This window comes from Arachis hypogaea, chromosome 1 (assembly GCF_003086295.3).
Source record: "Arachis hypogaea cultivar Tifrunner chromosome 1, arahy.Tifrunner.gnm2.J5K5, whole genome shotgun sequence".
Taxonomy (NCBI): domain Eukaryota; kingdom Viridiplantae; phylum Streptophyta; class Magnoliopsida; order Fabales; family Fabaceae; genus Arachis; species Arachis hypogaea.
The window spans coordinates 66,608,505-66,629,316 of record NC_092036.1 but is presented as its reverse complement, the minus strand read 5'-3'; the positions used below and the strand labels follow the sequence as shown (position 1 = coordinate 66,629,316).

The 20,812-nt window shown below is 38.9% G+C and overlaps 1 non-coding gene across 1 annotated transcript; it reads right to left on the bottom strand.

Moving 5' to 3' along the window:
• Window positions 1–4,171: 4,171 nt before the first annotated feature.
• LOC112714385 (small nucleolar RNA R71) lies at window positions 4,172–4,275 on the bottom strand. Its single transcript, XR_003159235.1, has one exon. It is a non-coding gene; the product is annotated as a small nucleolar RNA R71 (small nucleolar RNA).
• Window positions 4,276–20,812: the final 16,537 nt, after the last annotated feature.

Genomic DNA, 20,812 nt, shown 5'->3' with positions numbered 1-20,812 from the left:
CTGGAGGAGGAGCTTACTGGCATTTAAACGCCAATAGGGGTAGCAGAACAGGCATTTAACGCCAAGTTTGGCCCCATTCTGGGCGTTAAACGCCAAAAAGAAGCACCAGACTGGCGTTAAACGCCAGAAAAAAGCACCAGACTAGCGTTTAACGCCAGAGAGAAGCATCATGCTGGCGTTTAACGCTAGAAACAAGTAGCAATCTGGCGTTAAACACTAGGATTGCACACTAAGGGCGTTTACACGCCTAAATAGAGCATGAATGAGAAATCCTTGATACCTTAGGATCTGTGGATCCAACAGGATCCCCATCTACTCCCCTCTTTCTTCTTTTGCTCGAGGACGAGCAAATCTTTTAAGTTTGGTGTGGAAAAAAAGCGTTGCTTTTTGTTTTTCCATAACCATTTATGGCACCTAAGGCCGGAGAAACCTCTAGAAAGAGAAAAAGGAAGGTAGTGTGATGAGCGGATAATTTATACGCTTTTTGGCATTGTTTTTAGGTAGTTTTTAGTAAGTTCAAGCTAATTTTAGGGATGTTTTTATTAGTTTTTATGTTAAATCCACATTTCTGGACTTTACTATGAGTTTGTATATTTTTCTGTGATTTCAGGTAATTTCTAGCTGAAATTGAGGGACTTGAGCAAAACTCTGAAAAAGGCTGACAAAAGGACTGCTGATGCTGTTGGAATCTGACCTCCCTGCACTCGAAATGGATTTTCTGGAGCTACAGAACTCCAAATGGCGCGCTCTCAACGGCGTTGGAAAGTAGACATCCAGAGCTTTCCAGCAATATATAATAGTCCATAATTTATTCGGAAATTGACGATGTAACTTGGCGTTGAACGCCAAGTACATGCTGCTATCTGGAGTTAAACGCCAGAAAAACGTCATGATCCGGAGTTGAACGCCCAAAACACGTTATAACTTGGAGTTCAACTCCAAGAAAAGCCTCAGCTCGTGGATAGATCAAGCTCAGCCCAAACATACACCAAGTGGGCCCCGGAAGTGAATTTATGCATCAAATACTTACTCATGTAAACCCTAGTAGCTAGTCTAGTATAAATAGGATAATTTACTATTGTATTAGACATCTTTGGTCTCAGTTTTGTTTTATTCTTCATCTTAGGAGGCTATTGATCACATTCAGGGGGCTGGCCATTCGGCCATGCCTGAACCTTTCACTTATGTATTTTCAACGGTGGAGTTTCTACACACCATAGATTAAGGGTGTGGAGCTCTGCTGTACCTCAAGTTTCAATACAATTATTATTACTTTCTATTCAATTCTCTTCTATCCTTATTCCAAGATATACATTATACTTAACTTTGATGAATGTGATGATCCGTGACACTCATCATCATTCTCACCTATGAACGCGCGTGACTGACAACCACTTCCGTTCTACTCTAGGCCGGGCGCATATCTCTTAGATTCCCCAACAGAATCTTCGTGGTATAAGCTAGATAGATGGCGGCATTCATGAGGATCCGGAAAGTCTAAACCTTGTCTATGGTATTCCGAGTAGGATTCTGGGATTGAATGACTGTGACGAGCTTCAAACTCCTGAAGGCTGGGCGTGATGACAAGCGCAAAAGAATCAAGGGATTCTATTCCAACCTGATTGAGAACCGACAGATGATTAGCCGTGCTGTGACAGAGCATAGGAACATTTTCACTGAGAGGATGGGATGTAGCCATTGACAACGGTGATGCCCTACATACAGCTTGCCATGGAAAGGAGTAGGAAGGATTGGATGAATGTAATAGGAAAGTAGAGATTCAAGAGGAGCACAGCATCTCCATACACTTATCTGAAATTCCCCCTATTAATTTACATAAGTATTTCTATCCCTGTTATTTTCTTTTTATTAATTAATTTTCGAACTCATCATAAACTATTTAATCTGCCTAACTGAGACTTACAAGGTGACCATAGTTTGCTTCATACCAACAATCTCTGTGGGATCGACCCTTACTCACGTAAGGTATTACTTGGATGACCCAGTACACTTGCTGGTTAAGTTGAACGTAGTTGTGATCACATATGCCAAAGAGCCATTAAATAAATCTCATGCAAATACAAAGAGGGCAATCACAATTTCGTCCACCAATTTTTTGGCGCCGTTGCCGGGGATTGTTCGAGTACAGACAATTGACGGTTCATCTTGTTGCTCAGATTAGGTAATTTTCTTTTCAAAAACTTTTTCAAAATTTTTCTTTTCTTTTTCGTTTTTCCAAACCTTGTTTTTGAAAAAATTAATAAAAATCCAAAAAAAAAATTAATAAAATCATAAAAATAAAAAATATTTTGTATTTCTTGTTTGAGTCTTGAGTCAATTCTTAAGTTTGGTGTCAATTGCATGCCTTAAAAATTTTTCTTGGATTTTTCGAAAACTCCATGCATTCATAGTGTTCTTCATGATCTTCAAGTTGTTCTTGATAAGTCCTCTTGTTTGATCTTGATGTTTTCTTGTTTTGTGTTGTTTGTTGTTTTTCATATGCATTTTTTGTTTGTTAGAGTCCATGCATTAAAGATTTCTAAGTTTGGTGTCTTGCATGTTCTCTTTGCATTAAAAATTTTTCAAAAATATGTTCTTGATGTTCATCATGACCTTCAAAGTGTTCTTGGTGTTCATCTTGACATTCATAGTGTTCTTGCATGCATCATGTGTTTTGATCCAAAATTTTTATGTTTTGGGTCATTTTTGTGTTTTTCTCTCTCATAATTAAAAATTCAAAAATAAAAAAAATATCTTTTCCTTTTTTTCTCTCAAAATTTCGAAAATTTGAAGTTGACTTAGTCAAAAATTTTCAAAACTAGTTGTTTCTTACAAGTCAAATCAAATTTTCAATTTTAAAAATCTTATGTTTTCAAAATCTTTTTCAAAAATCATATCTTTTCCAATTTTTCCTCTTTTTCGAAAATTTTCAAAAATCGTTTTCAAAATAATTTTCAAAATCTTTTTCTTATCTTTATATCATATTTTCGAAAATTAGCTAACAATTAATGTGATTGGTTCAAAAATTTGAAGTTTGTTACTTGCTTGTTAAGCAAGGTTCAATCTTTAAATTCTAGAATCTTATCTTGTGGTTTCTTGTTGGTTAAGTCTTTTTAAAAATTAAATCTTTTTCAACAAATCTTTTATCTTTTATCTTATCTTTTTCAAAAATTTTATCTTTTTCAAAATTTGATTTCAAAATATCTTATCTAACCTCCTATCTTCCTATCTTTTCAAATTTTGATTTTAATATCTTTTTCAACTAACTCTTTGACTTTTTGTTTGTTTCATATCTTTTTCAAAACCACCTAACTATTTTTCCCTATCTAATTTTCGAAAATATCTCATCTCTTTTTCAAAAAATCTTTTGTTTTAAATTTTAATTTTAATCTTATCTTATCTCTAATTTTCGAAAATTACTAATCCCTTTTTTCAAAATTATTTTCGAAATTCTCCCCATCTTTTCTTATTCTATTTATTTATTCAATTACTAACACTTCTCTTCATCTCTCTGCACCTAATATCCGAATCCCCTCTTCTACTTTCTTCTCCCCTTTCTTTTTCTACTAACATAAAGGAATCTCTATACTGTGACATAGAGGATTCCTCTTTCTTTTCTTGTTTTCTTCTCTTTCATATGAGCAGGAACAAGGATAAAGGAACTCTTGTTGAAATTGATCCAGAACCTGAAAGGACTCTGAAGAGAAAATTAAGAGAAGCTAAGTTACAACAATCTAAAGGTAACCTTTCAGAAATATTAGAACAAGAGAAGGAGATGGCAGCCGAAAATAATAATAATGCAAGGAGAATGCTTGGTGACTTCACAAAGCCAACGTCCAAGTTTGATGGAAGAAGCATCTCCATTCCTGCCATTGGAGCCAATAACTTTGAGCTGAAACCTCAGCTAGTTGCCTTAATGCAACAAAACTGCAAGTTTTATGGACTTCCATCTAAAGATCCTTACCAGTTTTTAACTGAGTTCTTGCAGATCTGTGAGACTGTAAAGACGAATGGAGTTGATCCTGAAGTCTACAGACTCATGCTTTTCCCTTTTGCTGTAAGAGACAGAGCTAGAATATGGTTGGATTCACAACCCAAGGATAGCCTGGACTCCTGGGATAAGCTGGTCACAGCCTTCTTGGATAAATTCTTTCCTCCTCAGAAGCTGAGCAAGCTAAGAGTGGATGTTCAAAACTTCAAACAAAAAGATGGTGAATCCCTCTATGAAGCTTGGGAAAGATACAAGCAGCTGACCAAAAGATGTCCATCTGACATGTTTTCAGAATGGACCATATTAGATATATTCTATTATGGTCTATCTAAATTTTCGAAAATGTCATTGAACCATTCTGTAGGTGGATCTATTCACCTAAAGAAAACACCTGAAGAGGCTCAAGAACTCATTGACATGGTTGCAAACAACCAATTCATGTACACCTCTGAGAGGAATTCCGTGAATAATGGGATACCTCAGAAGAAAGGAGTTCTTGAAATTGATGCTCTGAATGCCATATTGGCTCAGAACAAAGTGTTGACTCAGCAAGTCAATATGATCTCTCAAAGTCTGAATGGATGGCAACATGCATCCAACAGTACTAAAGAGGCAACTTTTGAAGAAGCTTATGATCCTGAGAACCCTGCCATGGCAGAGGTTAATTACATGGGTGAACCTTATGGAAACACCTATAATCCATCTTGGAGAAATTATCCAAATTTCTCATGGAAGGATCAACAAAAGCCTCAACAAGGCTTTAACAATGGTGGACGCAATAGGCTGAACAATAGCAAGCCATATCCATCATCTTCTCAGCAACAGACAGAGAATTCTGAACAAAACACTTCTAATTTAGCCAATCTAGTCTCTGATCTGTCAAAGGCCACTTTCAGTTTCATGAATGAAATAAGATCCTCCATCAGAAATCTGGAGGCACAAGTGGGCCAGCTGAGTAAGAAAGTCATTGAAACTCCTCCCAGTATTCTCCCAAGCAATACAGAAGAGAATCCAAAAGGAGAGTGCAAGGCCATTGATGTGATCAATGTAGCCGAATGCACAAGGGAGGATGAGGACAAAAATCCTAGTGAGGAAGACCTCCTGGGACATCCCTCAAGCAAGAAGGAATTTCCTATTAAGGATCTAAAGGAATCTGAGGCTCATACAGAGACCATAGAGATTCCATTAAATCTCCTTCTGCCATTCATGAGCTCTGAAGACTATTCTTCCTCTGAAGAGGATGAAGATGTGACTGGAGAGCAAGTTGCTCAATATTTAGGAGCTATCATGAAGCTGAATGCCAAGTTGTTTGGTAATGAGACTTGGGAAAGTAAACCTCTCCTGCTCATTAGTGAACTAGATACCTGGATTCAAAAAACTCTACCTCAAAAGAAACAAGATCCTGGCAAGCTCTTAATACCTTGTACCATAGGCACCATGACCTTTGAAAAGTCTCTATGTGATCTGGAGCCAGGGATAAATCTTATGCCACTCTCTGTAATGGAGAATATGGGGATCATTGAGGTACAACCTGCCTTGTTCTCATTACAATTGGCAGACAAGTCAGTAAGACAACCTTATGGAATAGTGGAGGACGTGTTAATAAAGGTTGAAGGCCTCATCCCTGCTGATTTCATAATCTTAGACACTAGAAAGGAAAAGGATGAATGCATCATCCTTGGAAGACCTTTCCTAGCCACAGCAGAAGCTATGATAGATGTCAACAGAGGTGAATTAGTCCTTCAATTGAATGGGAACTACCTTGTGTTTAAGGCACAAGGCCATCCCTCTGTGACAAAAGAGAGTAAGCATGAAGAGATTCTCACAGTTCAGAGTCAAGAAGAGCCCCCACAGTCAAACTCTAAGTTTGGTGCGGTGAGGCCACAACCAAACTCTAAGTTTGGTGTTAAGATCCCATATCCAAACTCTAAGTTTGGTGTTGGGACTATACAACATTGACCTGATCACCTTGTGGCTCCATGAGAGCCACTGTCAAGCTATTGACATTAAAGAAGCGCTTGTTGGGAGGCAACCCAATTTTATTTATCTAATTTTTATTTTATTGTTATTTTGTGTTTTATTAGGTACATGATCATGAGGAGTCACAAAAAAAAATCATAAAAATTAAAAACAGAATCAAAAATAGCAGAAGAAAAAATTCACACCCTGGAGGACGCACAGACTGGCGTTCAACGCCAGTAAGATGCATCTGGCCGGCGTTCAACGCCAGAACAGAGCATCATTCTGGCGCTGAACGCCAGGAATGTGCCTAGAGAAGAAAAGCTGGCGCTGAACGCCAGTAACAAGCATGAAACTGGCGTTCAATGCCAGAAACATGCTTTACATGGGCGCTGAACGCCCAGAACGTGCACTAATGGGCGTTTAAACGCCAGAATGGTGTGCAAAGGCAATTTACATGCCTAATTGGTGCAGGGATGGAATTCCTTGACACCTCAGGATCTGTGGACCCCACAGGATCACCTCAGGATCTGTGGACCCCACAGGATCCCCACCTACTATATTCCCACCTTACCTCCTAATTCTATTTTTGTGATTTGTATTCCCCATGTCACACTTCCCAACACTCTTCACCAATCACCTCAATTCCTCTTCCCAATCACCCCCTTCACCACTCAAATCCATCTACTCTTCCCCATAAACCCCACCTACCTTCAAAAATTCAAAAACATTTTCCCACTCATTCCCACCCTAAATGGCCGAAACTTCACTCTCCCCTTTTCCTATATAAACCCCTCCATTCCACTTCATTTTCACACAACACAACCCCCTCTTCTCTACCTTGGCCGAAACCTACACTCCCCTTCTCCTCCATATTTTCTCCTTCTTCTTCTTCTCTTCTTTCTTCTCTTGCTCGAGGACGAGCAATATTTTAAGTTTGGTGTGGTCAAAGCACAATCTTTTTTGTTTTCCACTACCATCAATGGCACCTAAGGCTGGAGAATCCTCTAGAAAAGGAAAAGGGAAGACAAAAGCTTCCACCTCCGAGTCCTGGGAGATGGAAAGATTCATCTCCAAGAGCCATCAAGACCACTTCTATGATGTTGTGGCAAAGAAGAAGGTGATCCCTGAGGTCCTTTCAAGCTCAAGAAAAATGAGTATCCAGAGATCCGACATGAAATCCGAAGAAGAGGTTGGGAAGTCCTAACCAACCCCATGCAACAAGTCGGAATCTTAATGGTTCAAGAGTTCTATGCCAATGCATGGATCACTAGGAACCATGATCAAAGTATGAACCCGAATCCAAAGAATTATCTCACAATGGTTCGGGGGAAATACTTAGATTTTACAAGAAGATGAACGCTCCTACACTAGAAGATGTGAGGTTGGCATTTCACTTGCCCATGATACAAGAAGATGAACGCTCCTACACTAGAAGGGTCAACTTTAATCAAAGGTTGGACCAAGTCCTAATGGACATATGTGTGGAAGGAGCTCAATGGAGAATAGACTCCAAAGGCAAGCCAGTTCAACTAAGAAGACTGGACCTCAAGCCTGTGGCTAGAGGATGGTTGGAGTTCATTCAACGCTCCATCATTCCTACTAGCAACCGATCTAAAGTTACTGTGGATCGGGCCATCATGATTCATAGCATCATGATTGGAGAGGAAGTAGAAGTTCATGAGGTCATCTCCAATGAAATCTACAAAATAGCCGACAAGTCCTCCACAATGGCACGGCTAGCTTTTCCTCACCTTATTTGCCATCTATGTTACTCAGCTGGAGTTATCATAGAAGGAGACACCTCCATTCAAGAGGATAAGCCCATCACCAAGAAGAGGATGGAGCAAGCAAGAGAGACCCTTCACGGTTCTCAAGAGATGCATAAGGAAGCTCATCATCAAGAAATCCCTGAGATGCCTCAAGGGATGCACTTTCCTCCTAACAACTATTGGGAGCAACTCAACACCTCCTTAGAAGATTTGAGCCACAATGTGGAACAATTAAGGGTGGAACATCATGAGCACTCCATCATTCTCCATGAAATAAAGGAAGATCAAAGAGCAATGAGGGAGGAGCAACAAAGGCAAGGAAGGGACATAGAAGAGCTTAAGGACATTGTTGGTCCTTCAAGAAGAAGACGCCACTAAAGGTGGATTCATTCCTTGTTCTTATTTCTTTCTGTTTTTCGGTTTTTAATGTTGTGTTTCTCTATGTTTTGGGTCTCTACTTCATGATCATTAGTATGTAGTAACTATGCCTTAAAGCTATGAATAAAATCCATTAATTCTTCACCTCTCTTAAATGAAAAATATTTTAATTCAAAAGAACAAGGAGTACATGAATTTCGAAATTATCCTTGAATTTAATTTAATTTTATTGATGTGGTGACAATACTTTTTGTTTTCTGAATGAATGCTTAAACAGTGCATATTTTTGATCTTGTTGTTTATGAATGTTAAAATTGTTGGCTCTTGAAAGAATGATGAACAAAGAGAAATGTTATTGATGATCTGAAAAATCATGAAATTGATTCTTGAAGCAAGAAAAAGCAGGGAAAAGTAAAAAGCTTGCGAAAAAAATGGCGAAAAAAAATAGAAAGAAAAAGAAAAAGCAAGCAGAAAAAGCCAATAGCCCTTAAAACCAAAAGGCAAGGGTAAAAAGGATCCAAGGCTTTGAGCATCAATGGATAGGAGGGCCCAAGGAAATAAAATCCAGGCCTAAGTGGCTAAACCAAGCTGTCCCTAACCATGTGCTTGTGTCATGAAGGCCCAAGTGAAAAGCTTGAGACTGAGTGGTTAAAGTCGTGATCCAAAGCAAAAGAGTGTGCTTAAGAGCTCTGGACACCTCTAACTGGGGACTCTAGCAAAGCTGAGTCACAATCTGAAAAGGTTCACCCAGTCATGTGTCTGTGGCACTTATGTATCCGGTGGTAATACTGGAAAACAAAGTGCTTAGGGCCACGGCCAAGACTCACAAAAGTAGCTGTGTTCAAGAATCAACATACTTAACTAGGAGAATCAATAACACTATCCGAAATTCTAAGTTCCTAGAGAAGCCAATCATTCTAAACTTCAAAGGAAAAAGTGAGATGCCAAAACTGTTCAGAAGCAAAAAGCTACAAGTCCCGCTCATCTAATTAGAATTAATATTCATTGATATTTTGAAATTTATAGTATATTCTCTTCTTTTTATCCTAATTGATTTTCAGTTGCTTGGGGACAAGCAACAATTTAAGTTTGGTGTTGTGATGAGCGGATAATTTATACGCTTTTTGGCATTGTTTTTAGGTAGTTTTTAGTAAGTTCAAGCTACTTTTAGGGATGTTTTTATTAGTTTTTATGTTAAATCCACATTTCTGGACTTTACTATGAGTTTGTGTGTTTTTCTGTGATTTCAGGTAATTTCTGGCTGAAATTGAGGGACTTGAGCAAAACTCTGAAAAAGGCTGACAAAAGGACTGCTGATGCTGTTGGAATCTGACCTCCCTGCACTCGAAATGGATTTTCTGGAGCTACAGAACTCCAAATGGCGCGCTCTCAACGGCGTTGGAAAGTAGACATCCATAGCTTTCCAGAAATATATAATAGTCTATAATTTATTCGGAAATTGATGACGTAACTTGGCGTTGAACGCCAAGTACATGCTGCTGTCTGGAGTTAAACGCCAGAAAAACGTCATGATCCGGAGTTGAACGCCCAAAACACGTTATAACTTGGAGTTCAACTCCAAGAAAAGCCTCAGCTCGTGGATAGATCAAGCTCAGCCCAAACATACAGCAAGTGGGCCCCGAAAGTGAATTTATGCATCAAATACTTACTCATGTAAACCCTAGTAGCTAGTCTAGTATAAATAGGATAATTTACTATTGTATTAGACATCTTTGGTCTCAGTTTTGTTTTATTCTTCATCTTAGGAGGCTATTGATCACATTCAGGGGGCTGGCCATTCGGCCATGCCTGAACCTTTCACTTATGTATTTTCAACGGTGGAGTTTCTACACACCATAGATTAAGGGTGTGGAGCTCTGCTGTACCTCAAGTTTCAATACAATTATTATTACTTTCTATTCAATTCTCTTCTATCCTTATTCCAAGATATACGTTATACTTAACTTTGATGAATGTGATGATTCGTGACACTCATCATCATTCTCACCTATGAACGCGCGTGACTGACAACCACTTCCGTTCTACTCTAGGCCGGGCGCATATCTCTTAGATTCCCCAACAGAATCTTCGTGGTATAAGCTAGATAGATGGCGGCATTCATGAGGATCCGGAAAGTCTAAACCTTGTCTATGGTATTCCGAGTAGGATTATGGGATTGAATGACTGTGACGAGCTTCAAACTCCTGAAGGCTGGGCGTGATGACAAGCGCAAAAGAATCAAGGGATTCTATTCCAACCTGATTGAGAACCGACAGATGATTAGCCGTGCTGTGACAGAGCATAGGAACATTTTCACTGAGAGGATGGGATGTAGCCATTGACAACGGTGATGCCCTACATACAGCTTGCCATGGAAAGGAGTAAGAAGGATTGGATGAATGTAATAGGAAAGTAGAGATTCAAGAGGAGCACAGCATCTCCATACACTTATCTGAAATTCCCACTATTAATTTACATAAGTATTTCTATCCCTGTTATTTTCTTTTTATTAATTAATTTTCGAACTCATCATAAACTATTTAATCTGCCTAACTGAGACTTACAAGGTGACCATAGTTTGCTTCATACCAACAATCCTCATTGATGATGCATGAAAACTTGTCTCTCAACAAATTTCCCTTCGGCAAGTATACCGAATTGTCGTCAAGTAAAACTCACAATAGAGTGAGGTCGAATCCCACAAGGATTGATTGGTCAAGCAACTTTAGTTAGAAGAATATGCTAGTTGAGCTAACAGAATTTAGATTGAGAACTTGCAGAAATTTAAATGACTGGAAAGTAAATAACAAAAATTAAAGTGCAGAATCTTAAATGGGGATTTGGGGTAATGAGCATGAAAATAAATGGCAGAAAGTAAAGAGACTGGGTAAGATCAGAAATGGGGTAATCATTGGGTTTAGGAGATGTTGCATTCTCCTGATCAAGTTCATTCTCATCTCTTCCTCAATCAATGCATTCATTGATCTCCTTGGCAATCTTAAGTGATTGGATCCCAATTCCTTGGCAATCCAATCTCTCTAAGCTTGAACAATTGCCCAATTCCTTGATTTAATTTCTCATGGGAAGAGATGAAGTATGGTCATTGATTATACCACATGTATTTCCAAATCAAAGTATTGGGAGGATTACATGTCACTATATCCGCCCAAACCCCAATTTGGTCCAACATGAGAAAGCATTTCTAGCATGATCTCCTCATCCCTTTTCCAAGGCTCAAAGGAGATCCAATTATGGAGAGTTTCTTTTCCAAGACAACTAACCAATTGAATTAAGATCTAAAGCTTTCTAGTAAGATTAAGAGAAAAGAAAGAAGAAGAAGAATGAAAACTATAATTGATCCCTCAAATTACAACAGAGCTCCCTAACCCAATGAAAGGGGTTTAGTTGTTCATAGCTCTAGAAATGAAAAATGGCAGAAAAGAAGAATCCATGCTAAAAGTGCAGAAAAGTAAATCTATAGAGAGTAGTTCCCAAAAGTGCCAAGCTTCTCTATAGTTCAAAACTACTCCTATATATACTACTCCTCTTGATCTTCTAATGAGTTCTTTAAGTCTTGGATGTGGGCTCTGCATCTTGAGTTGAAGCAGTTCTCATCTTTAGTGGGCCCAACTTGCAGAGAAATATGAATTAGGCTTGGGCATTTAGTGAAATTAACGTTGAGTGCCATTGTGGGTTCGAGAACGTTAGTAGCATTCACTTTTTTCACTAACGTTCCACCCTTATGTACCCACGTTAACTCCAACGTTAGTGGTCTTAACGTGACCACAAATGTTGCCTTCTCAATTTTTGGCCAACATTATTGGGACTCACTTTTCCTAATAACGTTGGCTTCTACCCATTCGCAAACGTTATTGGGAATCAATTTTCCCATTAACGTTGCTTGGTGCCTTTTGTTCCTACGTTAGAGTTCACGTTAGTGTAGCTAATGTGACTCTTAACGTGGGTGTGTCTCACCTTCGAGAGCGTTAGTGACACTCACCTTTGTCACTAACGCTCCGAATGCCCAAATTCTCTACGTTAGAACTCATGTTAACTAAGTTAACGTGGCTCTTAATGTAGTAGTGATGCCATCTTCCAACGTTAGTGACAAAAGTGAGTGTCACTAACGTTGGCTCTTTGATCCCAACTCCACATTAACTTTCACGTTAATGGTCTTAACGTGAAAGTTAACGTAGGCAATGCTAGTTGGTCCAATGTTAGTGACAAAAGTGAGTGTCACTAACGTTGGCTTTTGTTTTCCTCTTCCACGTTAGAGTTTACGTTAACTAAGTTAACGTGACTCTTAACGTGGATCATTGCCAAGTTCTCCAACGTTAGTGGTGTTCACTTTTACCACTAACGTTGGAAGAAAATGTTATTGGTGTTCACGTTTTCTCTTAACATTGGAGTTCCTTTTTTCTTCTACGTTAACTACCACGTTAACTTAGTTAACATGGCAAGTAACGTGAGCTATGGATGGCTTCGCAGGCGTTATTGGTGATCACTTTTCTCATTAACGTTGCAAGCTTTTTACCATTCCATGTTAGTGTTCACGTTAACTAGGTTAACGTGAATACTAACGTGGTTCTTCCTTGCTTCCTTTGCCCTGAAATCAAGCAATTAAGGTGCATCAAAGCTCTAGCCAAAGTCATGAGATTATGCATCATCAATTTATCATGCAATTCTAGCAAAATTCTCATGAAATCATGCGAAGTTCACAAGAGTTGCTTGAATCAAGGTGTGAGTGTATTTTCATCCAAAACTTGTCTTATTCACTAAGAAAATGCATGAAACTACTCTAAAACAGTAAAGAAAAGGTCAGTGAAACTGGCCTAGATGCCCTGGCATCACAACACCAAACTTAAAGCTTGCTTATCCCTAAGCAAGTACTGAAGCATAAAAAGAATGAGATGAAAGAGCAAGAAGATAAAATAGAAGTAGAATTCCTGGTTTATAGGGTTTCATGCATAGCAACTTAGGTTCCTCCCCTTTAGGTTTCAAGCCTTTATCAACTCCTTGGTCACTTTCTTGATTGCATCCTTTGAGACTTATTTCTTATTGATCCTTCCTTCTTTTTTTTCAAAGTTTATTTTTCTTTTCGCTAAGTGCTTTGTAAGAGGGCGACTCTTTATGATAAGCTTTCAGCCAACACTTCTAAACCAGTTGGTTTAAGGTGCAAGGTGTTAAAACACCCCTAAGGACTTACTTCCTCAAGTCTCTTTCCCTCATACATACACACCATAGGCACATGGTTTGTTATTTTTCCTTTCTTGAGACCTTGGTGTCTAGCACCTCTTTGGGTTACTAAGTGTTCTGTAGCAAAGATTACTCTTGATAGTGGACTTTCAGCTGATAATCCCGGATTAGTTAATCCAAGTTACCAAGTGATAAGGCAGCCCTAAGAGCTTATTCATCGAAGTATATCCCTTGTACATAAACACCACAGACACATGCCTCAATTTTGAAACCCTTGGTGCCTAGAATTGTCTCTTATTGTGTTTCTTTCTTTTTCACTTTTATTGCTCTTCCTCTTTTCTTATTGGGATCTTATTGTTTAGTTAGTCTCAAAGGGTGTGTCTCAAACATAGGACTCAGGATAGATAGTTGCTTTCTTTCCTTATTTGGTGAACCAACTTAGCTTACTAATCATCATACCACAAACATTCAGAATGCACTTCATAAAATAACTCCACTCTTGTTCTTTTCATAACATTTTCTTTTTGATTAACTTAAAGAGACAAGCATACAAGTAAGAAAGATGAAAGTGACATTCAAGACATTAAGCTAGCACATTTAACCTAAGCAACAAAATTTAAATGCAAAATTAAAAGTCCTAAACTACTCATGGAAGCATGTTCTATTTCATGCATGATTTTCTTTATTTAAAGCTTTGAAAAAAAAAGTAAACTAAGAGGGAACTTCACCACCTTTCACTTGTTGGCATGTTCATGTTCTCCTGCTTCCTTGCCCTCTTTAAGTTTACTTTGTTCGCTTGTGCTTCCTCTCATCCGATTCATTCTGGCTATCTTCCAATCCTCTAATGCCTTCCTTACTGATTCATGACTTTGTTCTACCCTTTCGCGCTCCACTCGTGCTAACTCATCCTTTACATCTTCATATTTTGTTATCACAGGATGCAAAACAGGCAGTTGTCAGACTGGGTACCCAAGCCTGGCTTGGGTATTCACATGATACCCAATCTCACTCATGTAGACACCTTCTGAAAATGCTCTGTATTCATTGAAAAGATCTGCTTGTTCTCTCTGTTTCCAATGCATCTCATGGATGTGTGCACCTTGATGTGTTTGGATGTTGGTTAGCCTTTGGATGGCTTCTTGTTGCTGATCTTGTTTTTGATTCAGGTTGTAGAAGGATTCACTCCATTGTCTCCCTTGTTCCATTTGCTGGTCCATCAATTGTTTCTGCCATTCCTCTTGCTGATTCATCCATCTAGAGAGTGATCCTTCTTGGCGGTCTATTAATTGCAATCGAAACACCCTTTGTGCCCCTTGATTTTCCATGCATTGCCTAGATAAGGTATCAATAGCCTCTTGCAATTGGTGCATGCTTAAGGTGGCTGGGGTTTGCTCCTGTGGATGTTGTTCTTCTTCAGCTTGATGAGCTGGCCTCTTTTGTACCCTTCGTGGAGGTAGTGGAGCTGCAGCAGCATGCATCCGACGATAAGTGATTGGCATACCAACCTTTATCCACTCGGGGTTTTCATCCTCAAATATCACCCTATCCAGTTTGTAAAGACGAAAAATAGTGCTGGGATAACCCAACCTTCCTCCAGAATTACTCTTCTCAGCAAGCTTCCGAATGCCTTGGGCTTTGAGTTCATGAGCCTTGATCTCTCCTCCCTTCATTAGACATTACACCATCGTTGCTCTTTTGAGGTTTACTTTTGAGTTGTTTCCGGCTGGGAGGATGGATCTCTTTACAATTTCGAACTAACCTTTGGCCTCAGGGAGGAGATCTCCTCTTTTTATAAATTTGGGCTTCCTCTTGGGGTCTCTTTCCCAATCTGCTCCTTGCACACATATATCCTGTATAATCTGGTCATAATTGGGGTTTTTGTCCATTCTCGAGTGATAGCTCTCCTCTTCAAAGGGTATGCTTCTCAATTTCAGCACTATCATGATAGTCATGGGCCTAAAATCCACCATGACCCCTCTCACAAAACTTGTGTATGAGTCATCCGCCTTGTCTTGTCTAACTACATTTGCATAGAACTCTCTTACTAGAGTTGCATTCACCCTTGTGATCGGATCGGTGAGGAGCTCCCATCGGCGTTGTTCCACCTTCTTTGTGATTTCTGGACACTCGGCTTTTGTGACTTGAAAGCCTAGTTCATAAATGATTTCTTTCTCAGTCATCCACCCATACTGGAGTGCATGATGAAAGGTTCTAAATCGCCCTTCATCAAAAGGAGGATGCTCTATGGGTTCCTTCCCCTTTTATCTCTTGGAGCTTGATAATGCCATGCAAGATTGTTGATGTGTTGGCTATTCTCAAGATGGCTAGGAGGGTGTATGTGAAGTCTTTGGTGGAGGGTGATGTGTGTATAACCGAAAGAAGGGAGTGGGAAGGTTGAGAATTTGAAGTGTGTACGGAGAGGTTGTGTGAAGGGGTTTATATAGAAAGATGGCAATTGATTGAAGGGTGTGGATTGATGGTGTTGTTTGATAGTGGACGGTTGGGGTTTTAGGATTGAATGAGCACAAGGATCACCTCCTTTATGGGGGTCTTGGTTCGGTCCTCAAGATTGTCCACTCCCAATGTTGCATGGCAACACTTCCAAGGACATTCCCCATGAAGACAAGTGTGAAATTCCCTTGGTGTAGTGGTCGAATCTCCCTTCCTCAATTGTCTTATCAAGTACCATCAATGTCCTTTTTTATTCCCTATATACGAAGAAAAATTGCAAATGGTTAATTGAAATTTTTGGTGGGAAAATTTAAAGTGTGAGCTAGCTAACAAAAAATATTTTTTTTCTTTTATTTTTAAATGGCTAAATGCTTTCCATGAATGCAAATCAATCAACAACTCAACCCCCCTTTTTCATGCAACGTGGTACACCAAACTTGTTTGTGATCATATGATACAACAAGTTTGGGGAAAAGGAATTATTGGTGATCACTTTTCTCATTAACGTTGCAAGCTTTTTACCATTCCATGTTAGTATTCACGTTAACTAGGTTAACGTGAATACTAACGTAGTTCTTCCTTGCTTCCTTTGCCCTGAAATCAAGTAATTAAGGTGCATTAAAGCTCTAGCCAAAGTCATGAGGTTATGCATCATCAATTTATCATGCAATTCTAGCAAAATTCTCATGAAATCATACGAAGTTCACAATAATGCTTGAATCAAGGTGTGAGTGTATTTTCATCCAAAACTTGTCTTATTCACTAAGAAAATGAATGAAACTACCCTAAAACAGTAAAGAAAAGGTCAGTGAAACTGGCCTAGATGCCTTGGCATCAATTGACTCCCAGGGTAACTTCCCCTTTTTAGATGTCAATGAGAGTTCGTCCAGTTGCTAGGAAAAGTCTTCCTAGAATGAGAGTTGCACTCTTGTGCTCCTCCATTTCCAGCACTACAAAGTCAATGGGAAAGGCGAATGGCCCAACCTTGACAATCATGTCCTTAATTACGCCTGATGGCATTTTAATAGAGCCATCAGCAAGTTGGAGACATATCCAGGTTGGTTTGATTTCTTCAGTCAAACCAAGCTTTTTGATAGTGGATGCAGGTATTAGATTGATACTCGCTCTGAGATCACATAGAGCTATCTTAGTACAAGCACCCTCTAATGTGCATGGTATCATAAAGCTTCCGGGATCTTTAAGTTTCTCTGGTAAGCTTTTTAAAATGACTGCACTGCATTCTTCAGTGAGGAAAACTTTTTTGTTTTCTCTCCAATCCTTCTTATGACTTAAGATCTCTTTCATGAACTTAGCATAAGAAGGTATTTGCTCAAGTGCCTCTGTAAACAGAATCTTTATCTCAAGAGTCCTGAGATAGTCTGCAAAGCAGGCAAATTGTTTATCCTGTTCCACTTAGTGGAGTTTCTGTGGATAAGGCATCTTGGCTTGGTATTCTTCAACCTTAGTTGCTATAGATTTATTTCCTACAAAAGTGGTTGGAGAAGTGTGCTTAGGAGGGTTGTTATCAGCACTTGTAGGTGCCTGATCCCTCATTGGCGTTTGAACGCCAGAATTGGGTGCTGAATGGGCGTTTAACGCCAGATTTCCACCCTTTTCTGGCATTTAAATGCCAGAACTGGCACTTTATTGGCGTTCAACGCCATGTTGCTACCCTTTTCTGGCGTTTGAATGCCAGAGTTGGCAGCTAAATAGGCGTTTAACGCTAGTTTTTTTATCCTTTTCTGGCATTTGAATGCCAGAATCATTACTCTCTGGGCTCTTACAGTCCTCAAAAGGATTTTGGGTAGTGAATTGGTCATCCTCTGTTAGATGTTCTATTCTTGGCTTTCTGCTGCTTTGATTTGAGACGTTCAATGTCTTTCCACTCCTTAAATGAACAGCTTGGCATTCTTCTGTTATCTGCTTAGATAATTACTGTTTTGTCTGATTTAATTGTTTTTCCATATTCTGGTTAGCATCTTTGGTTTCTCGTAGCGTCTCCTTGAATTTTGCTAGCTGTTTTGTTATAGAAAAGAGTTGTTGATTGAGTTCAGCAACTTGTTCTAGAGGACTAAATTCAGTGGATACTGCCTTAGCTTCTTCTTTCATGGAGAACTCACTTCTTAAGTACAGATGCTGATTTCTAGCAACTATATCTATGAGCTCTTGAGCCTCTTCAATTATTTTTTTCATGTGTATAGATCCACTAGTTGAGTGGTCTAGAGATATCTGGGCCTTTTCTGTAAGTCCATAGTAGAAAATGTCTAACTGCACCCATTCTGAAAATATTTCAAAGGGGCATTTCCTTAGCATCTCTCTGTACCTCTCCCAGGCGTCATAAAGAGATTCATTATCCTCTTGTTTAAAGCCTTGGATGTCCAACCTTAACTGTGTCATCCTTTTTAGAGGGAAATATTGATTTAGGAATTTTTCTGATAACTGTTTCCATGTTTTTATGCTTGCTGTAGGTTAGTTATTTAACCACCTTTTGGCTTGATCTTTTATAGCAAATGGAAATAGTAATAATCTGTATACATCCTGATCTACTTCTTTATCACGTACCGTGTTAGCAATCTGTAAGAACTGTGCCAGAAACTCAGTATGTTCTTCTTGTGGAAGACCGGAATACTGGCAATTTTGTTGCACCATGATAATGAGCTGGGAATTTAGCTCAAAATTACTAGTTCTGATGGGGGGTATACAGATACTACCCCCATATGAAGTAGTAGTGGGGTTACTATATGACCCCAGAGTCCTTCTAGATTGTTCAGTTCCACTTAGGTCCATGATGGAGAAAGGGAGGTAATGTGAATTGTGAATAAAATTTTATTTATTTTATTTTAATCAAAAATATTTTTTTCGGACCGAAATAAATAATAAAAAAACTTGGAAACCAAAATAATTAATTATTTAAAAAGATTTGAAAATTTTTTATGAGAAGAAGGAGGTTAGGAAGGTTCAAAAATAATAAGTAAATAAAGAAATATATATTTTTGAATTTAATGAGGAAAGAGAAAAATAGTAAAATAACATCAAACATAGAATTTTTAGATCAAAACAAAGAAAACAAAAAAGAAAAATCTGAATGTCAAGATGAACACCAAGAACACTTTGAAGATCAAGATGAACACCAAGAACAAATTTTGAAAATTTTTAAGAAAACAAAAACACAGAAGACACCAAACTTAAAACATGAAACTAAACTCACAGAAAAATCAAAACTTAATAACGAAAAATAAGATTTTTGAAAAGAAAAAAATAGAAGATGCAACTCTAGTGACTCTAAACCAAAAAAGATAAAATTTTTCCTAATCTAAGTAACAGGATGAACAGTCAGTTGTCCAAACCCGAACAATCTCCGGCAACGGCGCCAAAAACTTGGTGCACGGAATTATGAATCACACTTTTCACAACCCGTACAACTAACCAGCAAGTGCACTGGGTCGTCCAAGTAATACCTTACGTGAGTAAGGGTCGATCCCACGGAGATTGCCGGCTTGAAGCAAGGTATGGTTATCTTGTAACTCTTAGTCAGGAGATTAATGGTAAAGAGGTTTTTGTTTGCAAAAAGTAAAAGAACATGAAATTAATGATACTTGTTATTCAGTAATGGAGAACAGGTTGGGGTTTTGGAGATGCTTTGCCCTTTTGAATTTCTGCTTTCCTACTGTCTTCTTCTCCAAAAATGCATGGCTCCTTCTATGGCAAGCTTTGTGTTAGTGGATCACCGTTGTCAATGGCTACCATCCATCCTCTCAGTGAAAACATGTCCTCTACGGTTTTCCGCATGGCTAATCATCTGTCGATTCTCACTGTGCCCAACAGTCGCGAGTTTTAAGCTCGTCACAGTCATCCCTTCCCAGATCTAACTCGGAATACCACAGACAAGGTTTAGACTTTTCGGATCAGTGGAAGTAGTCAAACTCGTGGACCAGGGGCCAAAGATATATGCACTCAAGCTGTCGCCCAATGACTACGTTGAGCTCATGTAGAACGGATGTGGTTGTCAGGAACGCGTTCATAAGTTGGGGAATGATGATGAGTGTCACGGATCATCACATTCTCCATGTTGAAATACGAGTGAGTATCTTAGAATAGAAACAAATGTTATTAAATAGAAAACAGTAGTAATTGCATTAATCCATGGAAACACAGCAGAGCTCCTCACCCCCACCTATAGCATTTAGAGGTTCATACTATAGATGATACAATAGGATTTTTCAAAATGTCATAAGTTCCTGAATGAATCTCTAAAAGTAGTTTTTATACTAAACTAGTAACCTAGGTTTACAGAAAATGAGTTCCTAAGTGCAGATAGTGTAGAAATCCACTTCCGGGGTCCACTTCGTGAGTTTTTGGGCTGAGCTTTGAAGCTTTCACGTGCATAGGTCACTCTTGGAGTTCAACGCCAACTTTGGTGCTAGTTTGGGCGTTTAACTCCAGTTTTGGTGCCAGTTCTGGCGTTTTACGCCATAAAAGGGTTTCTGGCTGGGGTTTAACGCCAGTTTGGGCCATCAAAATCTCGGGCAAAGTATGGACTATTATACATTGCTGGAAAACCCAAGATGTCTACTTTCCATCGCAATTTAGAGCCTGCCAATTGGGTTTTTGTAGCTCCACAAAATTCAATTCGAGTGCAGGAGGGTCAGAATCCAACAGCATCTGCAGTCCTTTCTCAGCCTCTGAATCAGATTTTTGCTCAGGTCCCTCAATTTCAGCCAGAAAATACCTGAAATCACAAAAAAACATACAAACTCATAGTAAACTCTAGAAATGTAAATTTTGCATAAAAACTAATAAAAATATATTAAAAAGTAACTAAAACCTACTAACAACTGTGTAAAAACAATGCCAAAATGCGTATAAATTATCCGCTCATCAGAGAATACCATTGAGGATGCCCTTATAGAAGAGAAGGAACCTCAAGTTGATTCCTCTCTGGGCGTACAAGAGGAGTCTGTGATGATCACATAGCTCTCTCTTGCAGAGGTGAAAGAATCAAAAGAGCCACATTTCCTTGGTGTGCATAAAGAACTGGCAGATGAGTAGTTAGCTCATTCCCCAG